The sequence below is a fragment of the Triticum dicoccoides genome, chromosome 6B (genome assembly GCF_002162155.2).
Source record: "Triticum dicoccoides isolate Atlit2015 ecotype Zavitan chromosome 6B, WEW_v2.0, whole genome shotgun sequence".
Classification (NCBI taxonomy): Eukaryota; Viridiplantae; Streptophyta; class Magnoliopsida; order Poales; family Poaceae; genus Triticum; species Triticum dicoccoides.
Genome location: NC_041391.1, coordinates 205,148,906 through 205,170,249, shown reverse-complemented (window position 1 = coordinate 205,170,249; position 21,344 = coordinate 205,148,906).

The following is a 21,344-nucleotide window of genomic DNA, read 5'->3' as shown; positions in this document are numbered from 1 at the left end:
CGACTCACACATCCATGAGAAGGCATGAACACGCGCTCATAGAAGCGCACGATGTAGAGCCCGTCGTACCCACATCTCACTACTGGATGTCCCGTCCGACCTCTTTCGATCACATGGACGGCCGAACTACAATTCGGCAAGGAGGATCACAGGCCTTGGTGCTTGACCCAATAATCGACGGATACCGTCTCACCCATGTCCTCATGGACGCCGGAAGCGGTCTCAGTTTAATATACGAAGACATGGTCCACAGAATGGGGATAGACCCATCCAGAATTAAACAAAGCAAGACCACTTTTGAAGGGGTGATACCATGCGTTGCAGCCTGCGCCAGGGGCTCAGTCCTGCCAGAAGTAACATTCGGCTCCCCAGGCAACTCCAGAAGCGAAGAGCTGCTCTTCACTGTCGCACCCTTCCGAAGCAGCTATCACACATTGCTAGGAAGAACGGCCTTCACCTGCTTCAATGCACTGCCTCACTATGGACACCTTATAATCAAGATGCCCGGTCCCCATGGCATCATCACCGTTAGCGGAATCATAGAGCGCCCTTCACGCGCAGAGGAGTACGCGACGGCCCTGGCGGCCTGACTATAAGCGGCCCTCAGTATAGAAAACATGATTGGTCACTACGACCACAGACACGGTTAGACGAGTCCGGTCACTCGGATAAAATTCAAACAGGGCACCGTATATGTAATCCCATAATGGAAACCAGGGGCTGTATGTATTTAATACAGCCCCACGCTCGGCTCGACCTTATTGTCATGCCAATAGCTTACACTTTTATTACTAATCGCATACTTACGTTGCAACTTCCTACAAGTTTTTCTTTTTTTACAGACAACGTTCTTTGCGATACCCTTCCAGGATATGGCACAACGGAGACAAAGGCGCAGACGTGCACCAGGGCACCATGCAACAGGTTTCTTTTTAGATTAAGCCCCTGTGTAAACCTTTTCTACTGCCTCTTGTTGTTTAAACCATCCCATGGGTTCTATACCCACAGAGGATACTGCCATTTTTGGAATCTGGCCACGGTAGACTAAAATTGCACGTACCAAGGAATAAAGGGCTTACAATAGGCTCTTATCAGCCTATCTTATTTTACAAAATACCAAATACCCTCGGGAGTATTCGGCGTCACGAGTTTGGCCGTATATGCATCAGCTCCGAATCATGTACACACGCGCCCATATTGGATACACACTAAGGTACCAGGGGCTACATAATAGCCCCACCATTATACTCCCATGGCTAAGCGAAAGTGTTACATCTATATAGTCCGGTTGCCTCATTCGACGTGCGATCACCTCCTTTATGGACCAAGATGTTCGATCAAGTGTGATTAAGAACATTTTTTCGCGAACACCCCCGCATTACATGCGTGGGGGCTAAAGCCAACGACCGCTATCTTTTGGACTACTTATATATATAAGAACGGCCGCACAGGGGGGACAATCATACTTTCGGGCAAAAGTATAAACATAGCCTCATAATTAAACTAAACATTTTTCTTTACAATGATTCGACCTATCACTCGATTGACACATCCTTCGAGCAATGTGCCTCTATTAGGCGGGCACCTTCCGTGACTTGCGCCAAGTAGTGCTCGGCCAGATATTGGCCTCCCGCTGGATCCTGGGTCGCTATTACAGTGGCCTCCATATCCGTCCAATAGGCTTTAACGCGGGCCAGTGCCATCCATGCACCCTCTATGCACGCCGACCTCTTCATGGCGTCAATCCGAGACACGGCTCCAAGGAACTGCTGCACCAAACCAAAATAGTTGTCCGGCTTAGGCCCCTTCGGCCAAAGATGGTCTATTACAGACCGCATTGCCAGCCCGGACAGCCTGTGGAGCTCCACCATAGCAGCCACCTTGTCATTCAGCAGCAGCGGGCGAGTGGGAGCATGGAATTGCAACCAGAAAAGCTTCTCCACTTCTTCATCGCCTTGACCCTCGAACAACTTGACAGCGTCAGCTGTACTATTCGCCAAGTCCGCATATGCGTCTGCCGGACTCAAGCGCCCCGCCAGGGGAGCATACTTGGGATCCAAGAACTTCGTCCGCAGTAAGTATGAGCCCCCATCCACGATCTTGTCGGCCTGTTGGAGCTCTTCCCACATACTGCGGATCTCGGTCCGCATCTCCTTGGCGGCATTAAGTGCCTTGTCCAGCTCGGCCGAACTAGCCTTACTCTCCTTTTTGAGGAGCGCGTACCGGTCGGTGGCATTCTTTAACTCCCTAGCCATTTCGGCTACCTTTTCTGTGCTTCGGCGATGAGCAGCCTGTTCGGCTCTCAATTGCTCGGCCGCCTTTAGGGCAGCCGCATTGCTAGCCTGAGCTTGTTCCTTGGCTTGAGCAAGCTCCGCCCTCAGGGCCTCCACGGCAGCAGCACCATCTGCAGTGCAACCACATGGCATTAATACTACGCCCCTCTTATAGTTCCCTATACATAATAATAAGGGAAGCTGAGCACATACCCTGTGACTCCTCCAGCCGCTTATTCACCAGTGTGATATCGGCATAAATTGATCCGATCTGCCTCCTTAGTTCGGCGGCTTCAACAGGCTGGTCGGCTGCCGAATCCTTGTATACCTGCGCACATGTGCGGCGCAACCATTATTATATGATCCACCATTTGCCGCCTACGGCGGGCAACCAGAGTCTCAGGGGCTACTATCTATAGGGAGCACACCTAGCGCGTGCTTCATAACCAAAAAGTTGTGCATTTTTTACTACATACCTCAAAGCCTTTGAGCAGGCTTGCAAATGCCTCATTCAAGCCGCTGGTAGCGGATGAAATCTTTGCAAGCACCATGCTCATTAAGGAGCGGTGCTCCTACGAGAGTGCGGCTCGCTCCAGACGACCTGTCAGTGCGTCCTGCCGGACACTAAACTGCGCCGGACCCTTCTCATCGCCCCACGTGGGAGCCAAACGCTCCGGACTCAGGGCGGCTGACATATTAGCCTCCGGCTTCGGCAGATCCGGACTCCTCCGTGACGACACCTCTGTGTCGCCCGCTTCGTGAAGCGGAGAGGTGGGCAGAGCCTCACTCTCCATCATCTCCGTACGAAGGTCTCCCGAAGACGAACTCTGTTGAGAAGAGCTGCTCACCGGACTATGAAAGACAAAGTCCTGGTTATGGATCTTGGAGTAACACCACACTTTTGAATTAATGAATAACTTACGGCTCGGTGGAGAGCTGGCCCCCTGGTGGGCATGACGCGGTGAGGATGCCCGTCACGGCAAAGCCCTTGGGCGATGTTTTCTTCCCTTGCTTGGGCGTCTCCGCCTCCAAGTCTTCGGAGGCGGCCCTCTTCTTCCCGCGTGGGGAGGAGGCTTTAACCTCCCCTTTCCGGCTATCTTCCATAGGAGAGGTAGAGATTTCCCTAGTCTGGATGCGTAGCGTGTGAAGTTCGGCTTCACTGCCCTTTCCTTCGCCTTTCCCTGAAGGGATTTTGCTGAGCGCCCGGCCCAACATCTTTGCGATAGTGGGGCCAGGCGAGCCTTCAGGAAGTGGCGTCGGACACCTGATTCTCTCCGCCTTGTTAAGCCATTCCTGGACACGACAGGGTTTTTAGAATAAAGGTTATGATAAATATACATGAAGTGTCCAGCTTTGAAGTTACTTACTTGGGTATCTAGGCGATTGCAGCTTAGGCCCGCATCCTCGGTGGTGTCCGGACACTTTACTTGAGGTCCGAGGAATAATTTACACATCCCTTCGAGCTTCAGGATGAAGAAGTGCTTAATAGTCCACGGACCCTCCGGATTAAATTCCCACATCCGGAGAGGCCGACGTTTGCACGGCAACATCCGCTGGATTAGCATCACTTGCATTATGTTGACAAGATTTATGTCCCTCTCAATAAGCTCCCGGATGCGGTTCTGCAATTATGTACATCGCCAGCAGGCCCATAGTTCCATCCCACGTTGGTCCAAGACGCCAACTATGACGGAGGGCCTGAGCGGAACTCGGGGGCAGCTGCCCACTTTGTGCCCCTGGGAGCAGTAACATAGAACCATCTCCGTTGCCATACATCGGATACTTCCGGAAAAGAACCCTCTGGCCATGGGGCATCAGCGTTTCTGCTTATTATAGCGCCTCCGCACTCTGCATGTCGCCCCTTGATCATCTTCGGCTTCACGTTAAAGGTCTTCAGCCATAAGCCGAAGTGTGGGTTGACGTGGAGAAAGGCCTCACACACGATAATAAAAGACGAGATGTGGAGGATAGCGCCGGGAGCCAGATCGTGGAAATCCAACCCGTAGTAGAACATGAGCCCCCTCACGAAGGGGTCGAGGGTGAAGCCTAGGCCTCGGAGGGAGTGAGGGATGAACACGACGCTCTTGTTGGGCTCCAGCATGGGGATAGCTTGTCCTGGAGTAGGAAGCCTGTGCTGGATATCGGTGGTCAGGTATCCGACCTCCCTAAGCTTCGCAATGTCCTCCCCTTGAATCGAGTAGGCCACCCACTGGCCTGTTGCGTCTGATCCGGACATGATTGGAGGGTCTGGGGTGCCGGAGCTTGGGTTTTAGGCGCTGGAGCTCGAGGGGCGAGGAGGAGCAGGAGAGGTGGTGAAAGGCGTAGGCCTTGACCCCTTTATAAAAGGGATGAATACCAAGAGCCCTTAGCGTGACCGCTTGAGACTTATCTAAAATACACAGAATCATACCAACGGTCGCCATGGGGTCACGTATGCCCATATTAATAAAAAAGCCCGTATTAAGGGGGACACGATCTCTGCCTTGGCAGGACGTGCCAATAAAACCGCCTTGCGACGCGAGTCGAGGTGGAGCAGGAGACGCCAGTTCGTGTTGGACCAGGCCACGATACAAGGGCACAACCTGGCAAGATTACCAGCAGAATAGATTTATGCTAGGGTATGTGAAGATCATCTTGCAGAGTCGGACACGGTCTACGTGTTCGATAATCATCTTGGAGTATTCAGAGGAGGAACCCGCCTTGCAATGCCGAAGACAAGACTGTGCGCCGGACTCATCGTCATTGAAGCCTGGTTCAGGGGATACTAAGGGAGTCCTGGATAAGGGGGTATTCAGACAGCCGAACTATGTTCATCGTCCGGACTATAGAAGCGTCAAGATACAAGACTCAAGACTTCGGCTCGTGTCCAGATGGGACTCTCCTATGCGTGGTAGACAAGCTTGGCAATTCGGATATTATGTTTCCTTCCTTGTAACTGACTCCATGTAAACCCTAGCTCTCCGGTGTCTATATAAAGCGGAGAGGATGGTCCTTAGAAGGCCGATCACATTTACAATCATACCATCATAGGCTAGCTCTTAGGATTTAGCCTCTACGATCTCGTGGTAGATCTACTCTTGTATTCCACATATCTTCAATATTAATCAAGCAGGAAGTAGGGTTTTACCTCCATCGAGAGGGCCCGAACCCAGGTAAACATTGTGTCCCTTGCTTCCTGTTACCATCAGCCTAAGACGCACAGATCGGGACCCCTACCCAAGATCCGCCGGTTTTGACACCGACATTGGGCACACCCCTAACCCTCATGGACACCCCGTAAGGCGGTTGTTGCCCTTCTTTCGCTGCAAGATAGCTAATATCTGGAAAAAAATTGTGTTCAAAGTATCAATCCAATTGGAGTTACGGATCTTCGGGAATATAAGAAACAGTGAAAGGGCAGAACCAGGAGCGCAGAAACAGAGAGACAGATCCAATCTCGGAGGGGCTCTCGCCCCTACCACGCCATGGAGACCATGGACCAGAGGGGAAACCCTTCTCCCATCTAGGGAATAGGTCAAGGAAGATTAAGAAAAAGGGGGCTCTCTCCCCCTCTCTCCCGGTGGCACCAGAACGTCGCCGGGGCCATCATCACCACCGTGATCTACACCAACACCTCTGTCATCTTCACCAACATCTCCATCACCTTCCCCCATCTATCTACAGTGGTCCACTCTCCCGCAACCCGCTGTACCCTCTGCTTGAACATGGTGCTTTATGCTTCATATTATTATCCAATGATGTGTTGCCATCCTATGATGTCTGAGTAGATTTTCGTTGTCCTATCGGTAATTGGTGAATTGCTATGATTGGTTTAATTTGCTTGTGGTTATGTTGCTATCCTTTGGTGCCCATCATATGAGCGTGCGCGTGGATCACACCATAGGGTTGGTTGTATGTTGATAGGACTATGTATTGCAGGGCTAGAGTGACAGAAGCTTCAACCTAGCATAGAAATTGATGCATACGGGATTGAAGGGGGACCAGTATATCTTAATGCTATGGTTGGGTTTTACCTTAATGAACATTAGTAGTTGCGGATGCTTGCTAATAGTTCCAATCATAAGTGCATAGAATTCCAAGTCAGGGATGACATGCTAGCAGTGGCCTCTCCCACATAAAACTTGCTATCGGTCTAGTAAAGTAGTCAATTGCTTAGGGACAATTTCACAACTCCTACCACCACTTTTCCACACTCGCTATACTAAATTTATTGCGTCTTTATCTAAACAACCCCTAGTTTTATTTGCGTGCTCTTTATATTCTTGCAAACCTATCCAACAACACCTACAAAGTCCTTCTCATACTTGTTTTAGGTAAAGCGAACGTTAAGCATGCTTAGAGTTATATCGGTGGTCGATAGAACTTGAGGGAATATTTGTTCTACCTTTAGCTCCTCGGTGGGTTCGACACTCTTACTTATCGAAAGAGGCTACAATTGATCCCCTATACTTGTGGGTTATCTAGACCTTTTTCTAGCGCCGTTGCAGGGGAGTGATAGCATGGGGTGAATATTCTCATGTGTGCTTGTTTGCTTTATCACTAAGTAACTTTTATTTGCTGTTCTTAGTTGTTTTCTATCTTTAGTTATGGGTAGGAAACGCAAAAATACCAAAAAAATTAGTTGCACCTACTACACCAATGGTTGAAGAACCACTCAAAATCTATCACACTCCTGAAGCTTTTTACTTGGATCATCTTCGATCCCTTTGTGCTCGTGCTGAAACCCCAACTAGCTTAGTTGAGGGCAAATATTTAGATGAGCATGCTTGTTATGTGCGATACTGCATATCTGAAAAAGGGAAACTTTTACTAGATCAAATTCATCGTTTGTAATTCTATGCTTGGAATTTATGTGAAATATATGATTTTACTTGTTGTTCTGAAGACCCTAAGAAACACCTTCCCTACGAATGTGAATTTAGTGATAATGGAATCATATCTTCGTATGCTAAGGTTGTTTATAATTACTATGTTGTTCAACAAATTGAAGAATTTGTTGCTTTTAAGGGTGCTTATGAAATTGCTTATTTGATTGGAAAGTATGATGCCACTCTTTACAAATCTGAAAATTTTGCCATACTTAAATATTGTTATGATAATTATGCTTCTAATGCCTATGTTAAACCATATATTGAGGACTCCTCCACTGTCCAAGAAGAGACTAATATTTTGCAGGAGTCTATGGAAGAAGGAAAAAGATGAGGAGGAGAGCGAAGAACAAAAGGAGGAAGAGCGGATTAGCTACCCGTGCCCACCTTCTAATGAGAGTAACTCTTCAACTCATACATTGTTTAATTTCCCTTCGTGCTTACCGAAGGATGAATGCTATGATGATTGTTATGATCCCGTTGATTCTTTTGAAATATCCCTTTTTGATGATGCTTGTTATGCTTGTGGCCAAGATGCCAATATGAATTATGCTTATGGAGATGAAATTGCTATAGTTCCTTATGTTAAACATGAAATTGTTGCTATTGCACCCACGCATGATAGTCCTATTATCTTTTTGAATTCTCCCGACTACACTATATCGAAAAAGTTTGCCCTTATTAAGGATTATATTGATGGGTTGTGTTTTACTACTACACATGATGATTTTTGATAGATATAATATGCATGTGCTTGCTGCTCCAACTTACAATTATTATGAGAGAGGAACTACATCTCCGCCTCTCCATGTTTCCAATATGATAAAATTGCATGAAATTGTTTATACTATGCATTGGCCTTTACTTTGTGTGCATGAATTGTTCTTTTATGACATGCCGATGCATAGGAAGACAGTTAGACTTCTTTGTTGCTTGATATATGTTACTTTGTGCTCACTACTAAATTACAAATCATTGTTAATTAAAATTGGCTTTGATATACCTTGGGATCCGGGTGGATCCATTACTTGAGCACCTTATGCCTAGCTTAGTGGCTTTAAAGAAAGCGCTACCAGGGACACAACCTGGAAGTTTTAGAGAGTCATTTATTTCTATTGAGTGCTTTTATATAGTCTAGAAACAAAAAAATAAAGTGGGGAACCCAAAACTTTTCAAAAAGGAAAGTGAAAGTGAGAAAGACAAGCATTGTTGAAGTGGGGGAGCTCCTTGAACTTTGTTCATGCTCACGGAAACTTTGTGAATCTTAATTACAGAAAATTTTCATCAAAAATAATTATCCCCTTGTACAATTCCATCGTATTATAAAATAATGTGCCAAGGTTTGACTTTAGGATGTTTAGATTGCTTGTTGGTTGGTGCGGTGCAAGACAGAAACTTTGGTTGTAGTGCGCGGTTTTACATTTTTTACTGGAACGTCAAACGGTTATGAAACTTTTTCCACTGTATTTCTTTACAATTTTTTTTATTTTTCCTAATTTTAGCAGAATTTTTGGGGTACCATAAGTATGGTGAATGTTCAGATTACTACAGACTGCCCTGTTTAAGACAAATTCCATTTTTGATGCATAAGTTTGCTTATTTTGATGAAACTATCAATTTCTATCAGTGGATTAAGCCATGGAAAAGTTATATTACAGTAGCTACAATGCAAAAACAAAATATGAATTGGTTTGCAACAGTACTTAGATTAGTGATTTGCTTTATTATACTAACGGATCTTACTGAGTTTTCTGTTGAAGTTTTGTGTGGATGAAGTGTTCGAAGATCGAGGAGGTCTCGATATGAGGAAAAGGAGGAGAGGCAAGAGCTGAAGCTTGGGGATGCCCAAGGCACCCCAAGTAAATATTCAAGGAGACTCAAGCGTCTAAGCTTGGGGATGCCCCGGAAGGCATCCCATCTTTCTTCAACAAGTATCAGTATGTTTTCGGATTCGTTTCGTTCATGTGATATGTGCAAATCTTGGAGCGTCTTTTGCATTTAGTTTCCACTTTTATTTTATGCACCATTCTGGTATGAGATAGTCCATGGTTGATTTATAGAATGCTCATTGCACTTCACTTAAATCTTTTGAGTATGGCTTTATAGAATGCTTCGTGTGCTTCACTTATATCATTTGAAGTTTGGATTACCTGTTTCTCTTCACATAGAAAACCGCCATTTGTAAAATGCTCTTTTGCTTCACTTATATTTGTTAGAGCATGGGCATTTATTTTGTAGAAAGAATCAAATTCTCAGGCTTCACTTATATCTATTTAGAGAGATGACAGGAATTGGTCATTCACATGGTTAGTCATAAAATCTTACATAAATTTTGTAGGTCACTGAATATGATATGTTTGATTCCTTGCAATAGTTTTGCGATATAGAGATGATAATATGTGGGAGGTTCTAGTAAATGGTTGTGTTTAGGAATAATATTGGTGTTAAGGTTTGTGATTCCCGAAGCATGCACGTATGGTCTCCTAACTATGTAACAAAATTGGCGCGCATTGTATTTTGATTGTTTATCTTTGCGTGAAGGTCGGGGGCGTGCGATGGTTAACTCCTACCAACCTCCCCCCTAGGAGCATGCGTGGTAGTACTTTGCTTAGAGGGCCAATAAACTTTTGCAATAAGTATATGAGTTCTTTATGACTGACGTGAGTCCATGGATTATACGCACTCTTACCTTTCTGCAGTTTGCTAGCCTCTACGGTACCGTGCATTGCCCTTTCTCACCTCGAGAGTTGGTGCAAACTTTGCCGGTGCATCCAAACCCCGTGATACGATACGCTCTGTCACACATAAGCCTCCTTATATCTTCCTCAAAACAGCCACCATACCTACCTATCATGGCATTTCCATAGCCATTCCGAGATATATTGCCATGCAACTTCCATCATCATCATATACATGACTTGAGCATTCATTGTCATATTGCCTTGCATGATCGTAAGCTAGCTAGCATGATGTTTTCATGGCTTGTCCATTTTTTGATTTCATTGCTACGCTAGATCATTGCACATCCCGGTACACCACTGGAGCCATTCATATGGAGTCATATTTTTGTTCTAGTATGAGTTGTAATATTGAGTTGTAAGTAAATATAAGTGTGATGATCATCATTATTAGAGCATTGCCCCAGTGAGGAAAGGATGATGGAAGCAATGATTCCCTCACAAGTTGGGATGAGTCTCCGGACTTTATGAAAAATAAAAGAGGCCAAAGAAGCCCAAATAAAAAAAGAGGCCAAAGAAGCCCACCAAAAAAATAAAAATAAAATAAAAAAGAGAAATTAAAAAATGAGAGAAAAAGAGAGAAGGGGCAATGTAACCATCCTTTGACCACACTTGTGCTTCAAAGTAGCACCATGTTCTTCATAGAGAGAGTCTCCTATTCTTTCACTTTCATATACTAGTCGGAATTGTATTTATAGAACTTGGCTTGTATATTCCGATGATGGGCTTCCTTAAATGCCCGGGGTCTTCATGAGCAAGCAAGTTGGATGCACACCCACTTAGTTTCATTTTGAACTTTCATACACTTATAGCTCCAGTGCATCTGTTGCATGGCAATCCCTACTCCTCGCATTGACATCAATTGATGGGCATCCCCATAGCCCGTTGATTAGTCACGTCGATGTGAGACTTTCTCCCTTTTGTCTTCTCCACACAACCTCCATCATCATACTCTATTCCACATGTAGTGCTATATCCATGGCTTGCGCTCATGTATTGCGTGAGGGTTCGAAAAAGCTTAAGCGCGTTAAAAAGTATGAACCAATTGCTTGGCTGACACCGGGATGGGCATGAGGTGTACCTTGTTAAGAAAAGGGAGCATAAAAGACTATATTATTTTGTAGGGATAACATTCTTTAGCATTGATATTTTGAAAGACATGATTGTTCATTAGGATGCCCGAGTATTAAATTCTTTTATGTCAAATGATAGACTATTTCTTTGAATCACTCGTGTCTTAATATTCATGTCATGATTAGATTACATGATCAAGATTATGCTAGGAAGCATTCCACATTAAAAATTATCTTTTTTATCATTTACCTACTCGAGGGCGAGCAGGAATTAAGCTTGGGGATGATGATATGTCTTCGTCGTATCTATAATTTTTTATTGTTCCATGCCAATATTCTACAACTCATACATACTTTTGGCAACTTTTTATACTATTTTTGGGACTAACATATTGATCCAGTGCCCAGTGCCAGTTCCTGTTTATTGCATGTTTTTTGTTTTGCAGAAAATCCATATCAAACAGAGTCCAAACGGGATAAAAACTGACGGAGATTATTTTTGGAATATTTATAAATTTTGGGAAGTGGAACCAACGCGAGACGATGCTCGAGGGGCCCACGAGGCAGGGGGCGCGCCCCAGGGGGTGGGCGCGCCCCTGACCCTCATCGACACCCCGTAAGGCAGTTGTTGCCCTTCTTTCGCCGCAAGATAGCTAATATCCGGAAAGAAATCATGTTCAAACTTTCAATCCAATCGGAGTTACGAATCTCTGGGAATATAAGAAACAGTGAAAGGGCAGAACCAGGAGCGCAGAAACAGAGAGACAGATCCAATATCGAAGGGGCTATCGCCCCTCCCACGCCATGGATACCATGGACCAGAGGGGAAACCCTTCTCCCATCTAGGGAAAAGGTCAAGAAAGAAGAAGAAGAAGGGGGCTCTCTCCCCCTCTCTCCCGGTGGCGCCGGAACGTCGCCGGGGCCATCATCATCACCCTGATCTACACCAACACCTCTGTCATCTTCACCAACATCTCCATCACCTTCCCCCATCTATCTATAGTGGTCCACTCTCCCGCAACCCTATGTACCCTCTACTTGAACATGGTGCTTTATGCTTAATATTATTATCCAATGATGTGTTGCCATCCTATGATGTCTGAGTAGATTTTTGTTGTCCTATCAGTAATTGGTGAATTGCTATGATTGGTTTAATTTGCTTGTGGTTATGTTGCTGTCCTTTCGTGCCCATCATATGAGCACGCACGTGGATCACACCATAGGGTTAGTTGTATGTTGATAGGACTATGTATTGGAGGGCTAGAGTGACAGAAGCTTCAACCTAGCATAGAAATTGATGCATACGGGGTTGAAAGGGGACCAATATATCTTAATGCTATGGTTGGGTTTTACCTTAATGAACGTTAGTAGTTGTGGATGCTTGCTAATAGTTCCAATCATAAGTGCATAGAATTCCAAGTTAGGGATGACATGCTAGCAGTGGCCTCTCCCACATAAAATTTGCTATCGGTCTAGTAAAGTAGTCAATTGCTTAGGGACAATTTCACAACTCCTACCACCACTTTTCCACACTCGCTATACTAACTTTATTGCGCCTTTATCTAAACAGCCCCTAGTTTTTATTTACGTGCTCTTTATATTCTTGCAAACCTATCCAGCAACACCTACAAAGTCCTTCTAGTTTCATACTTGTTTTAGGTAAAGTGAACGTTAAGCGTGCGTAGAGTGGTATCGGTGGTCGATAGAACTTGAGGGAATATTTGTTCTACCTTTAGCTCCTCGTTGGGTTCGACACTCTTACTTATCGTAAGAGGCTACAATTTATCCCCTATACTTGTGGGTTATCAGGGCTCCGGCGAAGCTGTTCTGCTGGGGAAACATCCCTCCAGGAGGGGGAAATCGTGGTCATCGTCATCACCATCGATCCTATCATCGAGAGGGGGTCAATCTCCATCAACATCTTCACCAGCACCATCTCCTCTCAAACCCTAGTTCATCTCTTGTATCCGATTTTTGTCTCAAAACCTCATATTGGTACCTGTGGGTTGATAGTAGTGTTGATTACTCCTTGTAGTTGATGATAGTTGGTTTATTCGGTGGAAGATCGTATGTTCAGATCCTTAATGCTATTCAATACCCCTTTGATTATGAATATGAATATGATTTGTGATTAGTTATGTTTGTTCCTGAGGACATGGGAGAAGTCTTGTTATAAGTAATCATGTGAATTTGGTATTCATTCGATATTTTTATGAGATGTATGTTGTCTCTCCTCTAGTGGTGTTATGTGAACATCGACTACATGACAATTCACCATGATTTGGGCCTAGGGGAAGGCATTGGGAAGTAATAAGTAGATGATGGGTTGCTAGAGTGACATAAGCTTAAACCCTAGTTTATGCGTTGCTTCGTAAGGGGCTGATTTGGATCCATATGTTTCATGCCATGGTTAGGTTTACCTTAATTCTTGTTTCATAGTTGCGGATGCTTGCGAGAGGGGTTAATCATAAGTGGGATGCTTGTCCAAGGAAGGGCAGTACCCAAGCGCCGGTCCACCCACATATCAAATTATCAAAGTAATGAACACGAATATATGAGCGTGATGAAAACTAGCTTGACAAAAATTCCCATGTGTCCTCGGGAGCGCTTTGCTTTATATAAGAGTTTGTCCAGGCTTATCCTTTGCTACAAAAAGGATTGGGCCACCTTAATGCACCTTGTTACTTTTGTTACTTGTTACCCGTTACGAATTACCTTATCACAAAAATATCTGTTGCCAATAATTTCAGTGCTTGCAGAGAATACCTTACTGAAAACCGCTTGTCATTTCCTTCTGCTCCTCGTTGGGTTTGATACTCTTACTTATCGAAAGGACTACGATAGATCCCCTATACTTGTGGGTTATCAAGACTCTCTTTTGGCACCGATGCCGGGGAGTGAAGCGCCTTTGGTAAGTGGAATTTGGTAAGGAAACATTTTTACAGTGTGCTGAAATTTACTGTCACTTGTTACTATGGAAAATAATCCTTTGAGGGGCTTGTTCGAGGTATCTTCACCCCGACCAGAAGAGCAAAGAGTTGCTCCTCAACCTACTGAACCTACTGAAAATATTTACTTTGAAATTCCTTCAGGTATGATAGAGAAACTACTAGCTAATCCCTATACAGGAGATGGAACATTACATCCCGATATGCACTTAATCTATGTGGATGAAGTTTGTGGATTATTTAAGCTTGCAGGTATGCCCAAGGATGTTGTCAAGAAGAAGGTATTCCCTTTATATTTGAAGGGAAAGACATTGACATGGTATAGGCTATGTGATGATATTGGATCATGGAACTACAACCAATTGAAATTGGAATTTCATCAGAAGTTTTATCCTATGCATCTGGTTCATCGTGATCGGAATTATATATATAATTTTTGTCCTCGTGAAGGAGAAAGTATCGCTCAATCTTGAGGGAGTCTTAAGTCAATGTTATATTCATGCCCCAATCATGAGCTTTCAAGAGAAATTATTATTCAAATTTTTTATGCTCGGCTTTCTCATAATGATCGCTCCATGCTCGATACTTCTTGTACTAGTTCTTTTATGATGAAGACTATTGAATTCGAATGTGATTTATTGGAGAGAATTAGACGCAACTCTGAAGATTGGGAACTCGACGAAGGTAAGGAGTCGGGTATAACCCCTAAGTTTGATTGTATTAAATCTTTTATGGATACCGATGCTTTTCGTGAATTTAGCACTAAATATGGACTTGACTCTGAGATAGTAGCTTTTTCTGTGAATCATTTGCTACTCATGTTGATCTCCCTAAGGATAAGTGGTTTAAATATCATCCTCCCATTGAAGTGAAAGTAGTAGAACCTATTAAAGTTGAAGAAAAAACTATTACTTATAATGTTGATCCTATTGTTCCTACCGCTTATATTGAGAAACCACCCTTTCCTGTTAGAATAAAGGATCATGCTAAAGCTTCAACTGTGGTTCGTAAGAGTAATACTATAGAACACCTACACCCCCTGAGAAAATTAAAGTTGAACCTAGTATTGCTATGGTCAAAGATCTCTTGGTCGATAATATTGATGGGCATGTTATTTACTTCTGTGATGAAGCTGCTAGAATTGCTAGACCCGATACTAGAAATAAACATAGACCTGTTGTTGGCATGCTTGTTGTTTCTGTTAAAATAGGAGATCATTGTTATCATAGCTTATGTGATATGGGTGCTAGTGTGAGTGCAATACCTTATTCCTTATACAAAGAAATTATGCATGATATTGCACCTGCTGAGACAGAAGGTATTGATGTTACTATTAAGCTTACCAATAGAGATACTATTTCACCAATAGGGATTGTTAGATATGTTGAAGTCCTATGTGGGAAAATTAAATATCCTACTAATTTTCTTGTTCTTGGTTCCCCACAAGATGACTTTTGTCCCATTATATTTGGTAGACCCTTCTTGAATACTGTTAATGCTAAGATAGACTGCGAAAAGGATATTGTTACTGCTGGTCTAGGGGATATGTCTCTTGATTTTAATTTTGCTAAATTTCGTAGACAATCCCATGATAAAGAATTGCCTAGTAAAGATGAAATTATTGGTCTTGCTTCTATTGTCGTGCCTCCTAATGGTCCTTTAGAACAATATTTGCTCGACCATGAAAATGATATGTTTATGAATGAAAGAAGGGAAGTAGATGAAGTATTCTTTAAGCAAGGACCTATTTTGGAACACAATTTGTTTGTTGAAATTCTCGAAGATCCTCCTCCACCAAGGGTGATCCCGTGTTTGAGCTTAAACAATTACCTGATACTCAAATATGCCTATCTTGATGAAAATAAGATATATCCTGTTATTATTAGTGCCAACCTTTCAGAGCATGAAGAAGAGAAATTATTGAAAACTCTGAAGAAGCATTGTGCTGCTATTGGATATACTCTTGATGATCTTAAGGGCATCAGTCCCACTCTATGCCAACACAAAATAAAACTGGAGAAAGATGCTAAACCAGTTGTTGATCACCAATGATGGTTAAATCCTAAGATGAAAGAAATGGTAAGAAATGAAATAGTAAAGCTCTTGGAGGCAGGTATAATTTATCCTGTTGCTGATAGTCAGTGGGTAAGTCCCGTTCATTGTGTCCCTAAGAAGGGAGGTATTACTGTTATTCCTAATGATAAGGATGAATTGATCCCACAAAGAATTGTTACAGGTTATAGAATGGTAATTGATTTCCGCAAATTAAATAAAGGTACTAGAAAAGATCATTACCATTTACCCTTTATTGATCAAATTCTAGAAAGACTATCCAAACATACACATTTTTGCTTTCTAGATGGTTATTCTGGTTTCTCTCAAATACCTGTGTCAAAAGAAGATCGGGAAAAGACCACCTTTACTTGCCCTTTCGGTACCTTTTCTTATAGACGTATGCCTTTTGGTTTATGCAATGCACCTGCCACCTTTCAAAGATGTATGACTGCTATATTCTCTAACTTTTGTGAAAAGATTGTTGAGGTTTTCATGGATGATTTCTCCATTTATGAAACTTCTTTTCATGATTGCTTAAGCAACCTTGATCGAGTTTTGCAGAGATGTGAAGAAAGTAATCTTGTCTTGAATTGGGATAAGTGACACATTATGGTTAATGAAGGTATTGTCATGGGGCATAAAATTTCTGAAAGAGGTATTGAAGTTGATAAAGCTAAAGTAGATGCTATTGAAAAGATGCCGTGTCCTAAAGATATCAAAGGTATAAGAAGTTTCCTTGGTCATACTGGTTTCTATAGGAGGTTTATTAAAGACTTCTCTAAAATTGCTAGGCCTCTGACTAATCTCTTGCAAAAATATGTTCTTTGTTTTTTGTGACGATTGTGTAGAAGCATTTGAAATACTTAAGAAGGCATTGATTTCTGCACCTATTGTTCAGTCACCTAATTGGAATTTACCCATTTAAATAATGTGTGATGCTAGTGAGTATGCTGTTGGTGTTGTTTTAGGACAAAGAGTTGATAAGAAATTAAATGTTATCCAATATGCTAGTAAAACTCTAGACAGTGCTTAAATTATGCTACTACTGAAAAAGAATTTTTAGCAGTTGTATTTGCTTGTGATAAGTTCAGACCTTATATTGTTGATTCCAAAGTAACTGTTCACAATGATCATGCTACTATTAAATATTTTATGGAAAAGAAAGACGCTAAACAGAGACTTATTAGATGGGTTCTCTTGCTACAAGAATTTGACTTGCACATTATTGATAGAAAGGGAGCTGAGAACCCCGTTGCAGACAACTTGTCTAGGTTAGAAAATGTTCTTGATGACCCACTACCTATATATGATAGCTTTCCTGATGAACAATTAGCTGTCATAAATGCTTCTCGTACTGCTCCATGGTATGCTGATTATGCTAATTACATTGTTGCTAAATTTATACCACTTAGTTTCACATACCAGCAAAAGAAAAAGTTTTTATGTGATTCAAGACATTACTTTTGGGATGACCCACACCTTTACAAAGAAGGAGTAGATGGTGTTATTAGACGTTGTGTACCTGAGAATGAGCAGGAACAGATCTTATGCAAGTGTCACTCTGAGGTCTACGGAGGACACCACACTGGAAATAGAACTACACATAAGGTATTGCAATCCGGTTTTTATTGGCCTACTCTTTTCAAAGATGCCCGTAAGTTTGTCTTGTCTTGTGATGAATGGGAAAGAATTGGTAATATTAGTGGACGTTAGGAAATTCCTATGAATTATTCACTTGTTATTGAACCATTTGATGTTTGGGGCTTTGATTATATGGGACCTTTTCCTTCCTCTAACGGATATACACATATTTTAGTTGCTGTTGATTATGTTACTAAGTGGGTAGAAGCTATTCCAACTAGTAGTGTTGATCATAACACTTCTATTATGATGCTTAAAGAAGTTATTTTTTCGAGGTTTGGAGTCCCTAGATATTTAATGACTGATGGTGGTTCACATTTTATTCATGGTGCTTTTCGTAAAATGCATGCTAAGTATGAGTTAATCATAGAATTGCATCTCCATATCATCCTCAGTCTAGTGTTCAGGTAGAATTGAGTGATAGAGAAATTAAATTGATTTTGCAAAAGACTGTTAATAGATCTAGAAAGAATTGGTCCAAGAAACTTGATGATGCATTATGGGCCTATAGAACTGCTTATAAAAATCCTATGGGTATGTCTCCGTATAAAATGGTTTATGGAAAATCTTGGCACTTACCTCTTGAACTAGAACATAAGGCATATTGGGCTATTAAAGAGCTCAATTATCTTTTCAAACTAGCCGATGAGAAGAGGTTATTTGACATTAGCTCGCTTGATGAATGGAGAACCCAAGCCTGTGAGAATGCCAGGTTGTTTAAGGAAAAAGTTAAAAGATGGCATGACAAAAGGATACAAAAGTGTGAGTAAATGTAGGTGATTATGTTTTGCTATACAACTCTCGTTTAAAAAAATTTGCAGGAAAACTTCTCTCTACATGGGAAGGTCCTTACATTATCGAGGAGGTCTATCATTCTGGTGCCATCAAAATCAACAACGCCGAAGGCACAAATCTGAAGGTGGTAAACGGTCAAAGAATCAAACATTATATCTCAGGTAATCCCATGAATGTTGAAACCAATGTTGTTGACACCGTAACCCTGGAGGAGTACATAAGGGGCACTTTCCAGAATGTTTCAGACTCTAAAAAGGAATAGGTATGTGGTACGCTAAGTAACCGACTCCAAAACTGTTCAAATAGCAATTTTTCCCCATTTCGGAATATTTAAAAAAATTGGAAAATCAAAAGTAGTCCGAAAGAGACATGAGGCATCCACGAGGGTGGAGGGCGCGCCCTACCCCCTGGGCGCACCCCCTGCCTCGTGGACAGATCGTGTGCCCTCTAGACTCTGTTTTCTTGCATGATACTTCTTATGGTCGCTAAAAATTCATTATATAATCTCCCGTTTGACCACTGTACCACGATAAAATCCTCTGTTTTTGTTTCCAGTTGTTTTCTAACAGATCTAGATCACCATGACGTCTCCAAACGCCCCCAAGGACAAGTTTTTTGAGAAGGTCATCAACCCTTACCTCGCAGAGGTGCTGCAACACCCTCAAACCATTGAGATGTGTGAGGGGATGCTGCACATCCGCGATGTTGAGGGACCGAAGTGGACCGGAAGCGTGGAGACAAGACTCGAAGCAATGGAGCAATAAGTTTTAAAGTGCCAAGGGATGGTGAAACATGAACTCAACGCCAATCACATGATGATCGCGGAGTTCACCAACAACCACAAGCTGGATGCCAAGAACATTGGGGAGGCCATCTTCAAGCTTCACGAGAAAATCGAGCACCTCCAAGTCCAAATTTATGACCTGCAAAACCAAAACTGTGAGTATGAATATAGATTCAATAGGATGAGTTTGGCTGCAGATTTGAGGATCCCGTAGACTCGTTCATCCTTCTATGATGGTGAGCCTATGCCTTGAAATATGGACGACAAGCCTAAATACATGGGTATGGGCACTCCCCTTGGCAACTGCCAAGCTTGGGGGAGGTGCCCCAGTATCGTATCTCCATCACACTTATATCTTTATCGTTTTTCTTAGTTCAATCCTTTTGGTTATGTATTGATCTAGTAGAATAAATTTTTAGTATGATCTAGCTTTGAGTTTTGTTTTGATCTCTATCTATGTAATCGAGTCTGTGAGTTATATAATAAAGAGTAGTTTTGAGTTGAGGGCTTTGCTATCTTGCTATGATCTTGAGGGAATAAAAGAAAGAATAAAAAGAAATAAAAAGATCATATCGATCTTATGGAGAGTAATGACCACATATAAAGAGTATGATGAATAAAAGTTGTTGAGAGTTGACAAACATAGTTTTGGTCATAGTTGCAATTAATAGGAAGTAATAAAGAAAGAGAGGTTTTCACATATAAATATACTATCTTGGACATATTTTATGATTGTGAGCACTCATTAAAATATGACATGCTAAAAGGTTGACATTGGACAAGGAAGACAATGTAATGAGTTATGTTTGCTTATATCTGAAAAGCTATATTGTCATGGATCACCCAACATGTTGAGCTTGCCTTTCCCCCCTCATGCTAGCCAAATTCTTTGCACCAAGTAGAGATACTGCTTGTGCTTCCAAACATCCCTAAACCCAGTTTTGCCATGAGAGTCCACCATACCTACCTATGGATTGAGTAAGATCCTTCAAGTAAGTTGTCATCGGTGCAAGCAATAAAAATTGCTCTCTAAATATATATGATCTATTAGTGTGAAGAAAATAAGCTTTATACGAGCTTGTGATATGGAAGAAATAAAAGCGACGGACTACATAATAAAGGTCCCTATCACAAGTGACAATATAAAGTGACGTTCTTTTGCATTAAGATTTTGTGCGTCCAACCATAAAAGTGCATGACAACCTCTGCTTCCCTCTGTAAAGGGCCTATCTTTCATTTTTACCTTCAACCCTCATACAAGAGTCATGGTGATCTTCACCTTTCCTTTTTACACTTTTATCCTTTGGCAAGCACTATGTGTTGGAAAGATCCTGATTTATATAACCACTTGGATGTAGGTTTTCATAAAGTATTATTGTTGACATTACCCTTGAGGTAAAAGGTTGCGAGGCGAAACTATAAGCCCCTATCTTTCTGTGTGTCCGATTGAAACTTTGAACCCATAAGTATCGCGTGAGTGTTAGCAATTGTGAAAGACTAAATGATAGTTGAGTATGTGGACTTGCTGAAAAGCTCTTATATTGACTCTTCCCGATGTTATGACAAATTGCAATTGCTTCAATGACCGTGATCATAGTTTATTAGTTTTCAATGAAGTTTCTGATTCATACTTTACATTGTGAATAGATTGTTACTTTAAGCATAAGAGATCATATGACAAAATATATGTTGTTGTTCTAAGAATGATCATGATGCCCTCAAGTCCGTATTTTATTTTATCGACACCTCTATCTCTAAACATGTGGATATATTTTTCGATATCGGCTTTCGCTTGAGGACATGCGAGGTCTAAGCTAGGGGGAGTTGATACGTCCATTTTGCATCATGCTTTTATATCAATATTTATTGCATCATGGGTTGTTACTACACATTATGTCACAATACTTATGCCTTTTCTTTCTTATTTTATAAGGTTTATATGAAGAGGGAGACTGCCGGCAGCTAGAATTTAGGACTGGAGAAGGAGCAAATATTAGAGACCTATTCTGCACAACTCCAAAAGTCCTGAAACTCCACGGAAATCAGTTTTGGAATATATTAAAAATATTGGGCGAAGAAAGTACCAGAGGGGGGCCACCCACCAGCCACGAGGGTGGAGGGCGCCCCCTGCCTCGTGGGCCACCTGGCAGGCCCCCGATGTCAATCTTC